Genomic DNA, 20,122 nt, shown 5'->3' with positions numbered 1-20,122 from the left:
AATTTGAAAGTCAGATTTACGAGAGGGGGGGGAGAGAAAGAGAGAGAAAGAGAAAGGTCTTCCATCTGCTGGTTCACTTCCCATGTGGCAGCAATGACCAGTGTGGAGCCACTCCAAAGCCAGGAGCCAGGAGCTTCACTTGGCTCTCCTAGGTGGGTGGCAGGAGCCCAAGTACTTGGGCCATCTTCCGCTGCTTTTCCCAGGCCATTAGCACGGAGCCGGATTGGAACTCGAATAGCCGGTGCCCATCCTGCTCATATGGGATGCCTGTTTCACAGGTGGCAGCTTTACCTGCTGTGCCACGCTGGCCCCCACCAACGTGGTATTTTTAAAAGGTTAAGTTCGAATCAGAATTTTACCTCACCAAGTAGTTGCTGTCTTTGTTGTGCAAGAAACATAAAATTTTCCGAAACTTATTTTACTCGTCTGTAAAAGTGGGGAACATAGAATCTGTGAGATCATAGAAATCCCTGTGGTAGTTTCCTGTATAACAGCACTCTTTAATGAATACATCCCTACTCACTCTTCTCCCTCCAAGACAGTGAAGTGCTTCTTTTCAGGTGCAAGTCTGTCTCTGAAATGAAATGTCTCTTCTTTGCTGTAGTGCCTGCAACATCCCAATGGTAATGATCAGTATGACTCTGATCAATAGCTACAGTGATTGATGCTTCTCATTCATTTTAAACTTTTCTTTTCTCCTCCTGTTACACCTAAATCTTTCTTGCTTTAAATTTGAATTGAACGTGAATAATCGGTTTCTGCTAAACATCAAAATTAACTCTTTTAGGGGAAGTGATGATCTGATAAGCAGTTGCGTCTTTACCCTACATGTGCTAGTATTTGGTCATTTTCTTTCGTATGTCTTTTCCTTAAAAAAAAAAAAAAAGAAAGAAACCAAAACAGACCCTCTTTCACTGTACTTTACTTGACATAAGTGGTTATGATTGGCTTCAGAGATCAATCCCAACACCCTACAAGACAGGATGATCTGGTACTTCCTCTGGGTGACTTTAGCCATTCACAGTTTTTAAGAGTAAGAGGGATCTGATTTTGGAAGTGATCATAAGAAAACCAGGTCCTCGCAGTAAAACACGGTGAGAAAGATCAGTGGCAACTCGTCTCAATAATCTGCCGAGGAGCAGGAAGCCAGAGTGGGAGCTGTGCGGTTCAGGGAAGGGTTCGACTCCGTTTCAACCTCTGTATCCTCTAATCCTTAAAACAGGTTTGCTCCCTTGTTCAAATTCACTAAAGATGCAAAACAGCTGGGTAAAATCTGGAATCATACAGGGTTACTGTTAACATGTTTAAATTGAGATCTAATCGTAATCTCTCTCTCTCCTTTTCCCCTAGCCTTTTCTCTTTATTTGCTTCAAAGAGTTTCAGGGGCAGTGATGTGCATTATTGTGCATGTGCTTGATAGATTTTAAGCTTTGTAAGAGGCGAGATGCCTGCTGACTTCGTGAGCATGAAAAGGCCGCTCTGCCTGGGGTTTGCAGATTGAGCGAGTCTGAAAGTAGTAACTCAGTGGGAGTCATTGCCACAGAGGCAAGAGCCGGTCTCACAGGACTAGGTGGGTAGCACAGCAGGTGGTTTGTACCGAGTCTTCCTTCTCTTTGCGTTAAGAACCAAACATGGTTAGGTAAGAAATCGTATGCTAGGTTGTGAGCAAGATTCTCACCTTGATTTTCAAGTTGTGGAATTTGGAAGGCATGTTAGTGTCTTCCGTGTTAGAAGATAACAACTGTGGTATCACCATCGCCTACTACTTTGTTCCTTTTCCACCTTGGTGTAACTGAAATTTCCAAGCCCTACAATTGTACTGTTTTTGTTTTTTTTTTTTTCCAATTTCTCCTTTCCTAAAACTTCTAGAGAAAGCCCCAAGGCGAAAGGAAAACTTTTCTCAAAGAGCCATGTTAAATTTACTGAAGGACACATCAGTGATAAAGCAGCTAAACTGCAGGTGATTTAGATTAGGTGTCTTCTTTCACAAAGGTGTGAGTTCAGTCTCCCATATTTGGTGGAGGGTAGAATACTTTTATATTCCCTGAGTGGCTTTTTTTCAGTTCAAGAGACACCCTGAGTTTTATATCTCTTTCTCATTGTTTTTTTCTAATGATAAAAGACATCAAATGTCTTTAAAAGCATGCATGCTTATACATTTTTTGTGACATATTTACATAAATGACATTTGGGCACCCCCCCCCCCAGTTTTTTCCTTATTTACAGAGTAACCACAAGCCTGGCTCTTCTGTTTTGCATTTGGTTCTGGGGAGTTGTTAATTTGAGTATATTCTGAATACGACCACTTTTGTATATAAGAAAGCTTTGCCAGGTCTTCAAGAAATCTGACTTAAGAAAAATCAGATGTACAAAGTGTTCTATTGCAATTCGAACCATTGATCCGCATTCTCATCACTTTGATAATTTATCCTTGCTCTCAAGTGTGGCGGTGTGTGCCTAGTGTGTATCTGGGGCAAGAATTTGGTTAAAATTTTGCAGCCCCCAAACAATCAACGGATCATCTTCTATAACCCTTTATTCAGCAAATGGTAAATAAAAAGGAAGAAAGCTTTAAGTCTTGATATGTGCGTTTTATTTTCTTGCACAGGTATGTGCAAGAATTTTTAATGCTGTTTGGCTTTTGGTATTACTTTTCTTTAAAAAAATAAATAAATAACGACGCCGCCACACCCATTCTACCCGCTTCCCATCCTCAAACTTCTGCGTTGGCGATACCTCGTCAACTTCGCGCTGCTTCTCACTGTCCTGACAGCTGCACACACCCCGAGTCACACACACCAAAAAGAACCGGCCAGGGAAGAAAACAGGAGACTTTCTACAGATTTTAAAAAATAGAAAATAACAAATGGAAGACGATTTTGCCAGGGACCCTGCCGTGCCGTAAGCCTCGGTTTAAAAAAAAAAATCGCATTCGGAAACGGAGAAAAAGGCTCGCAAGCAGACCTAGCAAACGGGAGACCGACGCACGGAGGCAAGGCGCCCGGTCATGGTTCCCTGCACGTCGGGCGGGCACCGGCTTTAGAATCGGCCCCGGGCCGCGCCTGCACACAGCTCGGGCAGAAAGCGCCTGGCGCTCCCTTAGGACCTTTTGAACTCCGGCCGTTCGACAAAAACACCCTTTTGAAAAGGTGGCATTCACTGGGCTGTCAGCATTAAACAACACCAAATTAAGGCGCCAATAAAACCGTGTTGAACTCAGAGCTGCGCCGCTGGTTTTAATCCCGCCGCTTTGGATTCATACCAGGCGCTAATTTCAAACATTTAGGGCACCTCTTTGGGAGAAAGAAAATAGGAACGTCCTACTTAGTCAACAAACTTTTTTTTTTTTTTTTCCAGGAAGGGGTGGGGGTGGGGGTGCGTTTCTGGCCACGAGCATCCCAGCCGCATTTAATGATGCCCGCAGGAAGTAATTGTGGAAGCCTCGCTCTGCCTATCCTGTAAGTGCTGGGAATGGCGGGCCTGGGAGGGAGAGGAGCCCTGCACCCAAAGCCTCCTGCGGAGTGCAGGTGCACTTGCTCCCGGAGCCGCCTGGGTCTGCTCCCAAAGGTAGACATGGCGCAGGGAATTGGAAGTCTGCGTCCCAGCGTCCTAGCTATCAGCCACGACCTGCGGAGGTCTCCTCGGCCCGCTGAGGTTCTCCCCAAAGCGTGGCCTGGGCAAGTTTAACCTCGGGTTCTTGTTGCAGCTCCGTTTTTCCTTTTTTGGGAGCCGTGTGAAAAACAAAGACTTCAGTGGGCTTCTTCCCTGCTGCTCTTGGCGTGTTTCACACCGGTGTCCCGGCTGGGAAGTCTTCTACCTTTGTGGCAGACTCCCCAGTTGTGAGGAGCCGTGGGGGCCCGTGGTTGGGGTCATCCTCCTCCCATAGGGTCCAGCCACCACCGCCAACAGGTCCAAGCTTGGTGGGACGCCTGGCGTCTCTGTCCCCACCGCATGTCCCATCACTGGGTTGCCACTTTTGCTTCGGGCCGCCAGCCCTTCTTGTCTCAGCACAAAAGGTTTGAGGTGCATTGCTTTCTTTGGCGTAAAGCCCTGGCCGGGTCAGAGTGAAATCTCCGCTTTTTTCAGGAGCGTTGCAACACAAAGGGTTTAAGGGGGGAGATTGTTAAAAGGAAACCCTTTTCTCTTTCGGCTGAATGCAGTGGGGAGATTAAAACTTTCATTTGAGATTTTGCTGTATTCATGGTGGTGGGGCCTTGTATAGAGCTGAGTGAAAGCCCCCGGCGCTGGTGTGTGCCCTTTTATCTCCGGCACATCTTCGGACACAGGTTGTTTTGCACTTGAAAGAGGGGAAAGAGGGGGATGTAGGATTTTGACAGCTGATATTGGCCTCTGAACTCTTGATGGGGATTTTCTAATTAACCCCAAGTACCCATCAGGTGGCCAACATGGAATGATTTCTGTCAAAGAGGGCAAAAAGTTTCCCATTTTGATCACATGAACAGGGAGTTTGGATTTTTAACATTCCGAGCAAGGAAATCTAGAAAGTTTGAACAGAGACTGAAAAGCCAGAGGATGCAGGTTGGGTTGGGAGAAGCAGGACGGGTTGTTGAGTGCCGTCCCGGCCTCCCCAGCATCGGAACTTTGGGGGAGAGTAAATGTGCTTGCCAAGGCTCCCAGAAAATCACTCCATGTGATTGGCAAGCTGAGATCTGCTGAGAAACTGGGGCAAACTCTTAGGTTTTACCCGTGTGTCTACACTGAGAATTTCTGTTGTTGGTAATTCTAGATCAAGCCTAAGACTCTCGGCCCACACCCTAACATAGCCCACGTGTGCTGTAGTAAATTCTGCATGGTTGAAAGGTGGGTGAGAGGGCATGTCAGCCTTGGTAAATGCAGAGAGAAGTTCATTGGCTCAAAAGCTAAATCACGTGTTTTATTTGGAATGAATCCTAAGAAAATAACAAGTTTGGGTCATGAGTTGCCAAACTGAAAGTTCTCTGGGGATTCAGATTTGTGTCATTTGGGGGCCAAGGTCCCTGGGAGGTATATAAAGAGGATCCCATGCAGGTGATTTTTCTGATTGGGTTAAAAGTGCTGATTTCCCAGACTCCTCTGATGATAAGACTAGGAGCATTTGCTTAAAAAAAAAAATTTGGGGTGTGCATTTTCATACTGAATCAAAACTCCAGTGGAAAGGTATCAAAAGTATATATTTTAAACAACCATCTCAGGGGATGTCTCAGGCCCCCAAATCTTTTATGTGCTGCTGTTTTGCAAAATCTTTTAAACATTTTTTAAAATTTATTTTTAACTGACATATAGTGGATTATGTATATTTATGGGGTACAATGCCTTTTTTGTATGTATGCACTAAAGAAAGAAGCAAGGCAATTAACAGATATATTTTCTTTCTTTTTTTTTAAAGATTTATTAATTTATTTGAAAGGTGGAATTATACAGAGGCAGAGGCAGAAAAAGAGGTCTTCCATCCACTGGTTCACTCCCCAAATGGCTGCAATGCCGGAGCTGCACCTATCCGAAGCCAGGAGCCAGGAGCTTCTTCTGGGTCTTCCACATGGGTGCAGGGACCCAAGGACTTGGGCCATCTTCCACTGCTTTCCCAGGCCATAGCAGAGAGCTGGATCAAAAGTGGAGCAGCCAGGACTTGAACCGGCACCCATATGGGACAATGGCATTGCAGGTAGTGGCTTTACCCGCTACGCCACAGCACCAGCCCCAACAGATATATTTTCATTTCAAATATTGGGAGAGCATCATGGTTCACCTTTCAATCTATTCTCTTTTTAGATTCAGTTCTTTGATGATCTCATCTAGCCTCATGGGTGTTTATTAGGCTCCCAACGTTACATCTCCAGCTCAGTCATTGCCATGATCTCTAGACTCTCCACATGTGGCGTTGCTTGCTTGGTTCTCCACTTAGCCTTGACCTTTATTCTGAGTATCTCTCCAGATGGCAAGAGAAAAGGCCAGGAAACTGCTAGGGAGAGCAGGATGCAAAGGCTGGATCCCTTGGAGAATTTTTAGCCCCTAAGAGGAGGTCTAAGTTGGATCTAAAGGGCCTTTGGAAGGTTCTAGGAGGTGTAGGGGCTGGGGAGACGCCATGCAGTCTAATCAAGGCTTTCCAAGGACACTCTGGCTGCCATGCAGAGAAGGGCAACACCAGCTGGGATTCTTTTCTTCCAGGCAAGTGATAATTGTGGCTTACTCCAGGTGGGAGTATTGGGAGTGGAAAGGAGTGGCAGAGAGGGGATAAATGTGAAAGCAGGCACTCCTGCCCTGGCCAATGGCTCAGCTTTAGAACAGGAAGAGAAAAGAGAAATTGGGGTGGCTCAGGGTTTTGGCTCAGTAATGTAGGTGGTGTTGCCATTTACTCAGGGGGAAGGCAGTGCCTCCTAACCTTTTTCCTGTCATACACATATAAAAATCATAACATTTGTCAGATAAAGCTGCTTGATCATGAATAGATTTGCAGAGGTCTGTTGAAGACTAGGTAAAATTTTTCAATTTATTTTCTCCATATATTATGTAGTTATTTTAAGAAACATGGAATGTTAGTGTTAGGAAGATAAAAATTTCAAATATATAAAACACATAAATATGTCAACTCCCAAATTTGTTAAAAATGTAATGAGGAACCTGCTTAGGAAGGGGATGAAAATTATTACAATGAACTTGTCTTTTTTTAGAATCTGGTTTTAACCTTTAAATAGCTATAGGCCATTCTGATCAGACTACTTAAAGATAGGTTCTTTTATTTATTTTTATTTTTATTTTTATTTTTCACAGGCAGAGTTAGGCAGTGAGAGAGAGAGAAAGCTCTTCCTTCTGTTGGTTCACCCCCAAATGGCCGCTGCGGCCTGTGCACTGCACTGTTCTGAAGCCAGGAGCCAGGTGCTTCCTCCTGGTCTCCCACATGGGTGCAGGGGCCCAAGCACTTGGGCCATCCTCCATTGCCTTCCTGGGCCACAGCAGAAATCTGGACTGGAAAAGGAGCAACTGGGACAGAATCTGGTGCCCCAACCAGGACTAGAACCCGGAGTACCAGCGCTGCAGGCGGAGGATTAGCCTAGTGAGCCGCAGCACCGGCCAATAGATAGGTTCTTAAAATCCTTGGAGCAATCAATGAAAATCTGTTCACACAGGAAACAAATTTCAAAATATTTTTATAACCATTCAAAAATTTTCAGTTAAATTTCATAACCTTAAATGTTAAACTTTGTTCTAATATTTAAATGCATTTCAAATCTGATCAATGTTCCCGTTTATGTGTTCATTCAGCATATTTCATGGGCTCACTATGTGATAGGTACTGTTCTAGGCAGATAAATATCGAGCATTTCAAAATAATGATGAAGCTCTAATTTACAGAATCTGCTTGCCTGACCCTGACTTGCTGGTTGTGATGCATCATCTGATATATGTGAAGGCGGTGGGTAGAAGCCACCACCTGCAGCTACACCTCATGGCCTGTGTTTGTGATTCCGGGAACTCAGAATCTCAAAGATGCCTGCAGCTGGTTCCAAGGAAGATCCAGGGGGGCAGAAAAGCGCTTTGGCCACACTCAGCTCACTGGGCCATCAGCGGAGGCCAGACACTGATCATTAGTTTGCCTTTGGGATCCTGATACTGTTGAGCATGGTATCTGGCCTTGCTCAGTGGAGCTGCTTTCTAAGAATTCTTGGGTAGGCTGCACAATGCCAGAGACAGCTATCCTAGGCCCTCTGCTGGCCCCAGAATCCCATGGGCCACCTCTGAAGCCCAACATCTCAGGATACACAAAGTTGCCATGGCACGTTGCATAAAAATGCTGAAATTCAACTAGTTACAATCAGTGAGCAGAAGTATGTAGACTAAATTGTATCCTCTCAATATTCATACATTATTGTCCTAACCCCAATGAGACTATATTTGGAGATAAAGCATTTAAGGAGGTCATTAAGGTTAAATGAGGTTGTAAGGATTTCAATGTACTTGTTGTCCTTGTAAGAAGAGAAGGACAGTGGCCAGTGTTGTTGTGTGGTGGATAAAGCTGTGGCCTCTGATGCTGGCATCCCATATGGACGCTGGTTCTAGTCCCAGCTGCTCCTCTTCTGACCCAGCTCCACTTCTACCCAGCTGATGGCTTGGGAAATGCAGTGAAGACAGCCTAAGTGTTTGGGCCCCCTGCCACCCACATGGAAGACTGGATGAAGCTCATGGCTCCTGGCTTCAACCTGACCCAGTGCTGGCCATTGTGGCCATCTTGGGAGTGAACCAGTAGATAGTTCTTTCTCTGTCTCTGTCTCTGTGACTCTGACTTTCAAAATAAATAAATCTTAAAAGAGAAAAAGGACACTCCAGGTATGCATGCATACAGGGAAAAGCTCATCTGCAAGCCAAAGAGAGGCCTCAGGGGAAACCAAACCTGACAGCACTTTGGTCTTGAACTTCTATCCCTAGAACTATGAGAAAATATTTCTGTTGTTTAAACCAATCAGTCTAACACAAGAGCTGAGCTGAAGACAATGGTTTTCAAACTTGGCTTCCTGTTGGGAATCACAGAGGAGTGTTAGGCCACACAAATGCCTGGGTTTTCTTTATACAGATTCTGATTGGATTGGCCAGATGCATAGCCTGGGTGTCAGGACTGTTTAAAATGTTCCACAGGGGCTGGCACCGTGGCTCACTTGGTTAATCCTCTGCCTGCGGTGCCAGCATCCCATATGGGCACCGGGTTATAGTCCCCGTTGTTCCTCTTCCAGTCCAGCTCTCTGCTGTGGCCCAGGAAGGCAATGGAGGATGGCCCAAGTGCTTGGGCCCCTGCACCCATGTGGGAGACCAGGAGGAAGCACCTGGCTCCTGTCTTCGGATCGGCGCAGCACTGGCTGTAGTGGCCATTTGAGGGGTGAACCAACGGAAGGAAGACCTTTCTCTCTGTCTCTGTCTCTCACTTTCTATAACTATACCTGTCAAATAAAAATAAAATAAAAGGTTCCACAGGTGAACCTAACGTGCAGCCAAGGAGAGAGCCCTGAGATCTTGGGTAGAAGTTTGAAGGAGCCAGATCTGATTCTACCTGAAAAACCTGCAAAGTGTTCGTTTTGGATCTGCTTAATTAAATGGTTAGAACCTCATCTGAAAGAGCAAAAGGAACATGAGGGGAAGTCAGACCAGAGTGCCATCCTCACCTTCGCCTGACCCCATACAATGCAGAGGTCCTATTAGAGTACCCTGGATTGATTTTTTTTTTTTAATTTGAGAGTAGGAGGGCTTGCATCTGCTGGATGCCTGCCAAAGCCAGGAGCCAGAAGTTTCATCCAGGTCTCCCATGTTGGTGGCAGGGTCCCAAACACTTGTGCCATCCTCTGATTCTTTTCCCAAGGCATTAGCAGGGAGCTGGAACAGCAGTGGAGCAGCCAGGACATGAGCCTGCACCCATATGGGATGTGGGCAGTACCCTTACCAACTGTGCCACAATGCTGGCCCCACTACCCTGCAGTTTCTTATTCCCAATACTTACCTCTTGGTTGCTTTATTTGGGCCTTTTTCTGTGGGCTTCCAGGTCCTCACATCACAGCAAGAGGCTAAACTTGATATTCTAAGGTCCCTTCCAGATCTCAGATTTCTTAATTCTAATCAAGTAAAAATATAGCTTCCTGATTGTAATTGGAGATGGGAATTAAGCTAGCAACCTCAAGCCATATCAAATTTCTCTCTAAGAGAAAGGCAGATTTAGGCAAGGAGCTATGGCTATTTCTACCAAATTGAATTAGTGGAAAATGAAAGGGTTGCCAGCTGGACTTGGCCCTGACAGATCATGGATTTTCAAGAACGACAGGCTGGGAAAGCTGCAGTGTGTCCTGGGCACACCTGTCAGCCTCATCCTTGAAGTCAGAGCCGCAGATAGAAGCAGTGTTGCGCATGGGGACAATGCCTGCACATCCTTTGGCCAGTGCTGGGAGTCATGGACTTCCAAGGCAGCCGGGACATCACAGGCCTTTTTGCTGTTAGCCCCCAGAGCCTCCCCGGGCTTTGCCTTCCTGCATATTTCAGTCCTCCTTGCCATGGGCTTTGGGACTCAGCATGCCTTGTGACTTTGTGTTCTGGTCCCTACCGTTCCTTTTAGGGTTGTCTCCTTCTCAGTGTTGTTACAGAGTAGGGTGTATCTGCATCTGGTGCCCCTTTTATGCTGCATCTGAAATGCACCACGACACCTTGGCATTGAGCAGTGTTATTACTGATAATGTGGGCAATAGGAAGGAAGTAGCAGCAGCAGCTTGAAGATATTACAATGGTTTAAGTCTTACAAAATTTTAAAATCAGAATCTCTGGCCTGGGACTGGTGTTTGGGCATAGCAGGTAGAGCCACTACTTGCGATGCTGGCATGTCATACGGGTATCAGATGGAGTCCTGGCTACTCCACTTATGATCCAGCTCCCTGCTAATGGCCTGGGAAAAGCAGCAGAGGGTGGCCCAAGTGTATGTGCTCCTGCCACCCATGTGGGAGATCCAAATGAAGCTTCTGGCTATTGGCTTTGGCCTGGCCCAGTGCTGGCCATTGCAGCTATCTGGGGAGTGAACAATTGGGTGGAAGATCTCTCTCTATTTCTCCCTCTTCCTCTGTAACTCTGCCTTTCAAATAAAATTTTAAAGAAATCTCTGGCTTGTTTTTCTTGCTTCTTTCTGAGATGGCAACAGACAGCCAGTTACAAGTCATATGCTGCATTTGTCATTGTGAGAGTGGATATCACCAACCCACCCTACTCCCCAGTGATGTTTTAGGTACTGGCAGTCAGGGTGTTCCAGAGAACAGACCAATAGGATATACACACACACATCCCATATATATGTGTGTGTGTGTGTGTGTGTGTGTGTGTGTATGAGAGAGAGAAATATTTTAAACACCCAGGTTGATATCTAAAACTCAATCTTACAGGCACAAAGAGACTATAAACTTCAGGTCCAATTTTTTTATTTGGTCCCTGCCATCTTTTGGGCTTTGGGAAAGAACAGGTAAATTTTTACCTTGGTTTCTCTTTCTTAAGTGGTCTGACCTCTGTGTGAACATTGCTCTATTGAAAAGCTAGTTTTGAAGGTCAAGACCAAAGCAGCATAGAATCATAGGATGATACTGATGGAAAGTCCCTCAGCTTACAGATGGGGAGACTGAAAGTCAACAAGGAGGTGCTATTTGAAGCCATCTGTAAGCATGGTAACCAAGAAACTGTGGCCTATGGTTGCACAGTGTTACCTGAGCCATCAGCTGCCTGAAGCCATAACTGGTGTACATTCCTAAAGATGGCTGTGGGACCCAATGCTGGCCTGGGTGTGCACAGTCCCCGCAGACCCCCAAGAGTATTCACCTGCTGCCCACAGGCCTCTGGAGATTAGACATTAGCTGGACTAAATTCTGTGGGCCTCTGGTGAGTATCCACACACTCTGAGGACAGAGACATGGGGACAAAGTTGAAATAAAGCCAAGAATAAAAAGGGGGAACCCTTCTGAGAAAAGAAGATGAAAGAAAGATGACTCAGCACAGAGCTCATGCCAGAACCACAGAGCCTGCCCCAGAATGCCTTACAGCTGGACTGGCCACCAAACTGCAGCCATGGTGTGGAACATCTGAGTGCGGGAACGTGTGAGTGTGTGTGTGTGTGTGTGCACAAACACTCCAGTATCTGAGTTCCTATGTGAGTGAGCACCCGGCGTTACATCTCCACGTGTCACCCTGCAGTGAAGGTGTGCAACGCTGCGGTGTGAGCGAGGCCCTGTGTTGAGGGTATTTGGCATCAGAATTGCTGTGGTTCATAGCTGGGTGTGTGTGAGGCACACTTCGTCCCCGCACACGGCTCACCCTGGGGGAGGTAGAAGCCATCACAGGAGAATGCAGCCAGCTCCCTGCTCCGCTGCCCTCGCTCCCAGCAGCTTCTCTATTCAGACCCCTTCTGCCCTGTAGTCAGGGGAGTGTTTCACCTGTTGTTTAGGATCAAAGCCTCGAACTGTGCTCTTCTTTCATTGGATCCTGCCTCTTCAGGACGCATAACTATCATTTCTCCTCTCGTTTCTTTCTCTTGGGTTCTAATCCCTCTCTCCTGGAGCTTTTCTTTTACTGTTTTTATACAGGCTCAACTCGTCATCTTAAACAACAGTTCATTGATGAAGGTTGTTCTCTCAGGCCAGCCTGTAACGTCACTGAGTGTCTGGGAGGTAGGGAGCGGAGGGGACAGAATGCGTTCGTTGGGGCTCAGATGAGAAACAGCACAGCAGTGGAACGAGGGGAGGGTATGCAGAGGATAGGATGGGTTTGCCTCGGCCAATTGCAGATGGCTAGTTTGCTGTCCTCTGGTTTTACTATTGGCAGGGGGTATGTATTACTTTTTTGCTTATTTTATTACATATTTACTATAATAACCCCACTATAAAAATCAACCAATATAAAAGTGTATAAACAAAAAAAAGCGAAACTTTCTATTTTAATCCTAAATTTCTGCTTGTCCCACAGGTGACCACTACCAGGAATGCAGCTAGCACCTTTCCCCATGTACTGACAGCCTGTGCGAGTATCCAGGTTGGTTTTGTTTTGTTTACAACTGAGTGGGGCATGTTATATTCTGGGTGTTCTGTTATTCTTTGAGACTTTTAAATCTTTCCATGGCAGTGTATATAGAAGCTCTCTTTGATTTCCAGTTAACTTATTCAGATAAAGCACTGCCTTCACTTCTATTGAGTAGGCCCATGCTTGAGGCACCCTGAGCACTCTTGGCGTGGGGACCGCTCTATAACACACTGTGCGTGTGTGTCCGCCCTCGTGTTCACCAAGAGTCAGTTGCTTGTTCCCAAACCTCTCATTTGTCCTGATGGCAACCCCAGGAGCTGGGAGGTGACAGCTGTATTTCGCAGATGTGTAAACCTGCCGTGCCAGTTCTTGCTGTAATTATGTAATTTAAGTAAATATTTAGGTAAATCCATGAAATTGAAGTACAAAATGAAAGAGAGCTATTGTTTCTAAAAAAAAAAAAATCTCAGTTTAATCCTTGGGGTTAAGTTCCAAGCTGATCACTAAAAGATATTTGCATTCAAGTACAGAAAACTGAAAATATGTAAATATGTGTGAAAATATTAAACATCTAAAAGAATTTTATATTTAGATTTCTTCTCATGAAATCTTATACTTAAAAAAATGAAGCCAAAATCATAGCTGATGTGTTATGGAAATAGTTTATGTAAGAAAGGTGACACAGAGCACCGTTAGAACATTTGTTCTCAAAGGAAAGCACTGGCCCTACTTTTGAAGACTGACAAATGAATGTTTATACGCGTGTTTCAGACGAATGGTGTTTTAAATTAAGTGTGTGTTCCTGTGTATGATCCCTTAACTTTACTCTTTCAACTATATGACTTACTATCACTCTTGCATGTATTATATGTAATATAAAATGTACTATATTATGCTATGTATATGTTTACCTTTTTTTTTTTTTAGAAAGCAAAATCCAAAGTGTATCAGAATAGCACATAAGACAGGAAGTCTCTCTTACTCACTCATAACTATCATGTCTTAGGCACTGTGGCAAGTTTTTACAATAACTCCATATAATAGATATAATTATTCCTATTTTAGAAGTGAGCAAACTGAGGCTTATGTAATGCACACAGCATGTTTTTAAGTGATAAGTCTGAGGTGCAAATCCAGTTCTGCCTAAATCTGTGTTACCTCATCTGGTCTACTGCTCCCATGGCTCTTGGTCTTCAGGGAAATTCACCCCACTTAGACTAGATCAGAGTTTCTCACGATGTGATCTGAAAGTCCTGGGGGTCTTCCAGGGATCATAAGAATTCTAAGAGGGTATTTAATTTGTTTGCTCTTCTCCAACAAGTGTGTGGTAGAGTTTTCCAGAGACAACACAACGTGCTAGCACAACAGATCCAACACAGAAGCAAATAGGAAAATCCAAACTGTCTTCTCTTAGATATTAAACACTTACAAACCACAAAACATGCTGCTCTGCTTCCCAATTTTTTGTTTTAGAAATATGCCTATTTTCTCTCAAATATGTTACTTATGTTAACAAATTGGAACTTTCTAAATACTGAATTAATACTTTTATAATTTCTCAGTTTTAATTTCTGATGGAGGAATAACAAACAACAAATTACATTAACAAAACCTCCTTGTGGTTCTTTATCATTTTTAAGACTGAAAAGAGGGTTGAGGCTCATGGGAGAGGATGTGTGTGGGTTCTTCGGTTCCAAATGATGGGTGGGACCCAGCCATGCTGGGAGACCATGGCACCGAGAAGGTGTGGAGTGAGAAGACAGAGGGGAATCTGAGAGCGGGACTGATGTTAGGAAGGTGCAGCTGGTTTGGTCACCATCTTCCTGTTTGCTGTGGGAATGAGCTCCTAAGTGACTCTGTGACTCACTGGAGACTTTTATTCTCTGATCCCTGGGAAGCTGATGAAGTTAGCTTGGTTGAATTGCAGCGCGACATTGACATCGCTTAACAGAAGGCAGCTGCTAAAGATGCAGTTGGAAATGAGGGTGGTTAACGAGAGAGGAGAGGAAGGATTGCCTCCAGATTCTGGCTTGGGAATGCGCAGCCAGCCAGTGGGAGGGACTTGCCTGTGGCGACACAGTGAGTTGCGAGCTGAGCGTCCGCAGTGAAGTGTTCTGAAGCTCTGGTGCTTTCCACCCCACCAGACAGGGCATTTTCCCTCCTCCTCCCCCACTTCCCTTCCTCCCCAAGTCTTGTGCAGTTCAAAGCAAGAGAGAAGTGTGCACACTCTATAATTCTGTATCCTCAATGTTGAGGGTGTGCCCCTGGAATTTAAAAACATTTCTATGAGCAACACTGCTGTTTGATAGATCTCGTAAATCAATTATGGTGGTGGTGGTGTGTGATGTTTGGATTGTATAGGCATAAACAGCACCTAATGAGGCTGGTAATAGGGCAGGACGGGCAGGGTGGTCCTGTCACTGAGATGCAGCCCGGTGGGGGCAGCGCTGTCTGTCTCCAGTGGCCCAGGAGAGAGTGGGTTTGTCAGCTTCTGTGGCCGTCAGGGTTTGGCTGGTTACTGCCCCTACCTGACACCCCCTGCCCCAGCAATGCTGCAAGAGGAAGGCACGACCGTTGTGCTTCTGCTGGGCACTGGAGTTTGTTATAATAAGTGGAATCAATCTTGCTGACACTTATTTCAGCTGTTGCTGTGACAAATTGTTTCTTTGCTGAAGTTCAACCCAAGTATGCTGTGTGAGTGTGTGTGCGTGTGTGTGCGTGTGTGTGAGGGGTGGGGTGGGCTCATTAAGACAGCATGGTGAATTTTAGTAGAGCAGTTGTGAAGGTCATGAGAGAAGCTAGTTTTCCATTTATGTTATGTTATTCTCCTTTAATTTTAAATGCAGGAAACAGAAAATGATTTTCAGTTGCAGTCTGTGAACTTTTCTACTTTGTTTTGACCTCAAATGACCAGATGAAAAGTTTCAAGTTCCTTTCTTGGCTGATTGTACATTGTAACTTAACTCTGTCCTCCAGGAGTCTGGAGTACTGACATTTCTGTAAAATGTTCCTACCCCAGGGGAGAAGGTTTCCACTGGGGAAGGATTTGGCAACAGAAGCCAAATTTGTTTGTCAGTGTCAGTAAATCTGCTGGTTTTACTCTGTCCGTGTGTCATGGATGTGCCCTTCACTTCTGTCACTGATGTTGGGCTTTTGATCATCACATCTTTGAGGAAATTGTTATGGGAAAGAATTGTGTCATTCAGACAGATGATCTTTCAAGTTACAATAATCTGTACTATAATGGAATCTATTTTAAACCATTTAGTTATTTCACTCAGAGGTGCCACAAGCATCCTTTTTTTTTTTTAGTTCAGGGTTTGGAAAGTGTGAGATATAGACAGGAACATGAGGGTTTTATTAAGGGAAAGGGGCCCAAGGAGGGTAAACGGGTTTCATACCAGGATTTTTCAGGGGGGCGGGCCAGAGGCTGCAAGCGAGAGAAGGCACGTGGGCAGGAGAGTGGCTGCAGTGGGCAGCGGGGGAGGGCAGGCACGAGAAGGGACAAAACAGGGCCAGCTCAGCATGCTCCGGCCTCTTATCCACTTCCAGTTCGGTAGTCTGATTGACAGGTGTGTGGATATAGGTGAGATCACACAGGGGGTGGAGGGTGGCCTCCAGCTCCTGAGCCTAATCCTTGCGCCCTGACTGGATCCCCTATCAATCCCCCCTCAGAGATGCCAGACCCTTCAGGGGATGCTGAAGGACATATGCTCACATCTCCTATAGCTATTTCCTGCTGATCAGGGCTGCAGGCCCTGCCTGTCCTGGGTTCGGAAATCTCTTCCTATCTCATCTAATGAATTTGTTTCATAAACTGGAGAACTTTGAGTCACCGCCAATGGCTGTGTCCCCTGCATGGTCATCATTACTCTCAGAAGTCGTTGGGTTCTGAAACATAAAGTTTATCAATCAGCATAAGCAAAACTGGAACAAAACAGGTTGCAAGTGGAGTGCCCTTTAAGATGGAAAGAATGTATTTTACAGACTCCAGATACTGGGTGGTGATAGGCCATCCTTGTGCAGATTATAAAACCACTTAGCCTGAGCATAGAGATTTGTAATGTCTCAGTGGACATGCTACTGTTCAAGTAAAGGTGGCAGATTCCATCAATCACTGCACATGTTCCTCCTTATTCTATTAATATACATATACCAAGGCTTGTCTGTTGTCCATACTACCTTGGACAGAGTGTCCACAGACATAAATACTTGCTGTAAAAGCTGGCCTGAAGTGTAGGCCAGATTACCTAAAGCTATGGTCAGGTTTTTAAAGTCAGCCTCGTGTGGCTCACCAGGGTCTTCAATCATTATAATAGAAGAACTATTAAGGAGTTTTCCCGGCAATAACAGTTCCCAGAGAGAATCAAAGGAAAAGGTAGGTACAACATGTCTGCCTTAAAGTACAGCATTCTTGATGTGATGAAAGCAAAAGCCTTAATTATCTTTTTGCTTTTGGAAGAGGTACTTAAGAACTTCAATGGGTTCACAGGAATCAACAGATGCGTCTTCAAGTTCACCTGCAAAGACTTGAGAGGTGGAAGTTTAATGCTTGACAAATGTGCCCAGCTTGGGATGCCCTATAATTTCACTGAGGTAGGCGTGCTCTGTAGCACCTGGTAGAGTTCCTTCCATTTAGGCTGCAACTGGTCCGAAGGGGATCCTTCCTGCCAAGTTTTTAGTAAAACTAAATCTCCGGAGGGAAACAAGCTGCTCATGAGTCTTAGGATGTGGCTCTGGGAGAACTGTATTACCATGCTCTGTCAGAGCCTTCTGTGCCTGGCCTAAATTGATAATCTACTTTATCTGATCTTGAACCTGTGAATTAGAGGATATCAGAGGTGAGGAAAGGGCCTTCCATAGAGCTGCTCGTATGGACAAGGCTTTAAGGCAGTCTCGGGTGCTGTTCTCATGTTGAGAAGTGCAATAGGCAGTAGGTTAAGCCACGTATCTGAGGTCTCCTGGAAAAGCTTAGCTAGAATTTTAAGACTCTGATTAGCCTTCTCAACTTTACTGGGTGACTGAGGTCTCCAAGAGGCATGTACTTTTTGGAGACTTATGTGTGTGGATTTTGATATTCTTTATCAAAATAAACTGATCTTTTAATTCTATTTTGCATAAATGTCTTAAGGTACTCGCACACTGCTTTAGGATGTTTCTGGTGCTCTGGACTCTCAAGGTCACTGCAGAATGACAATGGACCTTCATTTGTATCTAAAATAACTCAACATGTAGCTGCTGCTCTAGGAGTTTAAAGCCTGGATAACAAAAGTATAACTCCTCACAGTTCACACTAAGTTTCACTGTTTTCTGTTTCAAAGGTAAATAAAAACCCCAAATGTTCATATAGACGGGCAGACTTGAAATAACTCAGATTTGATTTTATCGCTTTTACAAATACTGCACTATAATTCTGAATTTTGAGTGAATTTTTAATTTGATTTTGTTCAATTGAACCGGTGCCCACATGAGATGCCAGTACTGCGGGTGATGGCTTTACCTGCTACGCCACAGTGCTGGCCCCTGCACTTATACTTTAACACAGCAGTCTGACTCTTAAGAATCTTTCTTGAAGATACATTCTGAAAGTACCTATACACAAAAATTACTCATTGCACTATTGTAATTTCAGAATATTGGAATTGACCAAATTCCCGTGTATAGGAGAGTCATATAAACTGTGCATCCACAGCATAGCAGAGTATACACCTGCTAAAAAACAAATAGCTCTGTGAACTGATGAGAGTGACAGCCAGAACATAATGTTAAATGCAAAAAAGTTAAAACCCAAAGAACACTTAAAATGTGCTTTTCTTGTAAAAAAAAATTCAAGAAAATGCACATGTTTGCCATTTGTGCAAAAGGAATAGGGAAGCTAAAAAAGATTAGTTATTTAAGGGGTGCTAATGTGGGAAGGGATAGGAAAAGTATATATTGGGAATTCGATAACAGAACAATGAGAGTGGCACTGTCTGAGTATATTTTTGTTTGGCTCCAACTTTTAGGATTACTGTAATGTTTCTCGTAGCTTTCATATAGTCCAAAAATCAAGGCACAGTATTTGGCCTAGCAGTTAAGGTGCTGATTGAGAAGATTGAGAGTCATATGTTGGAATGCCTGGGTTTGAATCCTGGCCCTGGCTCCCAAGTCCAGCTTCCTGCTGGTGCAGCCACTGGAGGCAGCAGGTGATGGTTCAGGTAGTTGGATCCTGGCCACCCACATGTGAGATTAAGTTCATGGCTCCCAGCTTCCACCTGGCCTGGCCCCAGACATAGCAGGCATTTGGAGGGGTGAGCCAACAGATAGGAGCTGCTGTATTTGCCCCTCTCTCATGTAGGTTAAAAAAAAAAAAAAAAAGGAAAAAACAGGATTGGACTGGAGGAGATGGCAAGTGGTGTAAAATGGAATCAAAACACTAACGAAGTTGACTGTATTACAGATGAATAACATAACATATTGAAGTGATTGGGAAAGAGAACCTCAGTAGCCCTCCCCCCATCCAGTTTCCCTTTCTACAGTTTGGGTTACCTGCAGTAAAAATTACAATCTGAAAATATTAAACGGGAAATTCTAGAAATAAGTAATTCATACATTTTATTTGATTGTGGCATATTATATAATTGTTCTTTTTTTATTATCTCTTACTGTGCCTAATTTAAAATTAAATTTCATCATAGGAATGTATATATAGGAGCAAACATAGGCTCCGAAGGACTTGCGGTACTCTCCAAGGTTTTAGGCCTTGAGGGGCATTGAATGTATGTGTTTACAGTTAAGGGGATGAACCACTAATGTACTAGAATTTTGACTCAGTAATTTGATGGGTCAAAAAGCACTAATATAAAGGAAGGCATTTCTCATAGGGTGTGGTTAGCAATTCTGACACTACTTTTTGTGTATACTAGAATTGAACAAGTCAGTATACTGTGGGTAATAAGAGCCATGTTGCTCCTTTCCAGAGGAAGAGATCTTGAGGTAGTGAGAATGAAATGAATCCTGTGGTGATAGATTGGAATCAGCATTATCAGTGTGAATTCATGGTCCTTATGTAAATACAGATATATAGATGCAGAAACAGAGATGTATGTGCATGTGTTGGTATATTTGCATATATTTCCTGGCTTTCTACTGAGGGGGCCTAGAAAAATCCCATGATCAAAGAGCACACTCAGTGCCCAGTTCTTTGTTTCCAACACTATTGTCCAGTAAGATGAACCAAGACTTCTCCAGGAGGAAGTGCTGGAAAAAAGAGGGAGTGATTATCAGGAACACAGGAAGCCTCCTGAAGGAACCCCTCATGCCAGAGCTAGAATGATTTGAGCAACACAGAAAATGATCATGAAATTGGATTTTAGCTCATTCCTGAGTCCATACTGACATAAATAATAAACCAAATAAATGAGGAGTAGCTAGAGTTTGACTTTAGAGTAAAATTCCCATTAATAAATACAGAAGGAAAGAGAAAAATGGAAAACCACCATTAAAGAAGCGTAACAATAATTGCTTTCAGAAAAGATTAACCAATGAAAGCTAATATTAGTGGACAGAAATTTAAGGATAAACAGGATTTGTGTAAAGTGAAGTATCTTCCCTAAGAAACTTT

The 20,122-nt window shown here is 44.2% G+C and overlaps 1 long non-coding RNA gene across 4 annotated transcripts in view; it reads left to right on the top strand.

Moving 5' to 3' along the window:
• Positions 1-2,975: 2,975 nt before the first annotated feature.
• Positions 2,976-20,122, top strand: part of LOC149128373 (uncharacterized) — a 66,871-nt gene continuing 49,724 nt past the window's right edge. For 2 of the 4 annotated variants that reach the window (XR_016212720.1, XR_016212725.1), the window contains exons 1-2: positions 2,976-3,567; positions 12,466-12,531. This is a non-coding gene — a long non-coding RNA (uncharacterized LOC149128373). Of the gene's footprint in view, positions 3,568-12,465; positions 12,532-17,011; positions 17,117-20,122 lie in introns of those variants that run through there. The other 2 variants (XR_016212723.1, XR_016212726.1) reach the window with 2 other exon arrangements.

The sequence above is a fragment of the Oryctolagus cuniculus genome, chromosome 1 (genome assembly GCF_051225735.1).
Source record: "Oryctolagus cuniculus isolate XC-2025 breed Fujian yellow rabbit chromosome 1, ASM5122573v1, whole genome shotgun sequence".
NCBI classification, from domain to species: domain Eukaryota; kingdom Metazoa; phylum Chordata; class Mammalia; order Lagomorpha; family Leporidae; genus Oryctolagus; species Oryctolagus cuniculus.
This window is presented reverse-complemented; position numbering and strand designations above follow the sequence as displayed.